Source organism: Coenobita brevimanus, chromosome 24, assembly GCF_032717465.1.
Source record: "Coenobita brevimanus isolate Jiangsu-jjx chromosome 24, ASM3271746v2, whole genome shotgun sequence".
Lineage (NCBI taxonomy): Eukaryota > Metazoa > Arthropoda > Malacostraca > Decapoda > Coenobitidae > Coenobita > Coenobita brevimanus.
Genome location: NC_136977.1, coordinates 5,567,903 through 5,570,253, shown reverse-complemented (window position 1 = coordinate 5,570,253; position 2,351 = coordinate 5,567,903).

The following is a 2,351-nucleotide window of genomic DNA, read 5'->3' as shown; positions in this document are numbered from 1 at the left end:
GGGTTCTAAGCTTTCAGTGTACCGCCCATCACTTTCCCATAACTGCCTTCCTCTCCCACCCTCTCCTGTGCCTAGTGGAAGTTATGGCGAGACTTGTTAAAACAGAAATATCGAAAGAAAATAAGAAAATCGGTATGAGTAGCAGGGAAACTTAAGCCATTGATCTACGACCCAACATTTTCGGATGCATTAAAAAGCACTTCCCCATAACTGTCTCCCTATTACGCCTTCTCTTACTCTTTGTCAGTTTGATCGAGGCAATGGTGAGGCGTACTGAAAGAAGAAATAAAGCAAATAATACGACAGAGAGGACAGTAATGGGGATGCCAGGCCCTTCCATCTACTGCTCAGCATTTTCGGGTCCCCAACAAAGAATTGCTATACCATCCTTCCCGTTTTCCCCTGTCTGATGGAGGTTGTGATGACGTGTAGTTAAAACAAATAGAAGAATGAGAAGGAACCGTTGTACTTGGGCTTTTGATCTACAGCCCGACTTTTTCAGAAACACAGCCTAACACCTTGATTGACTATCCTTCCAATATTCCTCTCGTTGTTGGAGGCCGTGGTTAGGCTTAGTTAAGGGGCAACAACGGAGTAGGTGAACGGTATAAGGCAAACATGTACTTTATTTTTTATTTACTATGGACCATCGTTTTCCGGTGCAAAACAAAACACTCTCCTTTTCCCATGACTTCCGTCCTTTCCTGCCCTCTCTTCCTCTTCTTCATTAGTTTGATGGAGGCTGTGGTGAGACGTTCTTAAAATAGAAGAGAAAATAAAGAAAATAAGAGTGGGAACGGGGATACGTAAGCCTTCAATCTGTGGCTTATCATTTTCGGGTGCACAACAAAGTGCCTTGACTAACTATCCTTCTCCTCTTCCTTTTCCCCTGGCTGATACTGGCTGTGGTGAGGCGTAGTTAGGAGGGAAAAAAAAAAAAAAGGTGGGAGGAGTAATGGACAGACATGGACTTTCGATCTACCTCCCACCATTTTCTGGCTCACAACAAAACACTTTCCCGCAGCCAGCGTTCCTTTGCGTGGCCTCCTCCCGCGGTGGATCTCTCAAAATATATCCACTCCATCACGCCACATCCTGGGCAAGGGTGCTCCTCCCGTCATCGTTTATCATGGGTTATCAGGGGGCGTCAGGAGCAGTAACCCCTCCCACACACCTCTCATCCCCCCCTCTCATATCCCCCCAGCTCCCACTCCTCTCCCCATACACCTCTCAGCCACCTTCTCCCTCTCTCAGCTACTCTCCCCTCCCTCTGCTGCTTATCGCACCTTGTCCCCTCCCTTCCTTTCTTACCCTCTCTTCCCCCACAGATCTCCTCCCTTCCCCACTTATCCCACTCTACTTTCTCTCTCTGTTACTCTCCTCACCCCTTCCTTCCCTCTGCTGCTATCGTATCTTCTCTTTCCCCCCAGCTTCCTCTGCTGTTCTTCCCTTTCCACACCTCAGCCCTCTCACCCACACCTCCCCGCTGGCATTCGCCTCTCTGCCACTCTCCTTTCCCCTCCCTTCCCTAAACCATATCACACTTCTTTCCCGCCTACCCTACCCACTCACCTACGAGTACCTCTGTTACCCTCCCTTCCCCTCCTCCCTCCTCTCCTTTACGAGTACATTCTTTTTCCTCCGTTCCTTCCTTCCCTCCCATCCTTCCCCCTCTCCTCCCTTCCCTCCTTTCCTCTCTTCTTTCCTCTCCTTTCCTCTCTTCTTTCCTCTCCTTTCCTCTCCTCCCTCCTCACCTCTCCTGATTGTGTGTATGAAGCTAGTCAGGGTTCTGTAGGTGAGGGTGAGGGTAAAAAGAAGAGAAGCACAGGGTATGTAGCTGAATTTGGTGATGATGACGATGATGATGGTTAAGACGATAGTAGTGATGATGATGATGATGATGTTGATAATGATGATGAAGGTGATGAAGATGATGATGGTGGTGATGCTTAGTATGGACAAAGTCTTGCTCATGTGGAGTGAGAATAAGTCAGGCTTGGTATGAATGACGCGCACACAAATGAAGGCGACATTGAGAGGAGTGTGAAGGAAGAGAAGTGGGTTTCTAGAAGGAACTGGGTTTGGTACAGGAGGGAAGTTTAGCTTAGGTAAGTTAAATAGGCTGAAAGTACTGTAGGTGAATTTGATGTATATGAAATGCAAGTGGGCGAAAGTGAGAGTAAGAGGAGTGTAATGAGAGTGAGTTGGTTATCTAGAAGGACATGGGTTGGTCATATGAGTGAGGTTTAATTTGGTGATGTTTGGTTAAAGCAGGATGAAAATGGGCAAAGTTTGGTGTACATGACGCACAACATTGGTGAGATCTGATGGACAAGAAACAGGAAATAGTT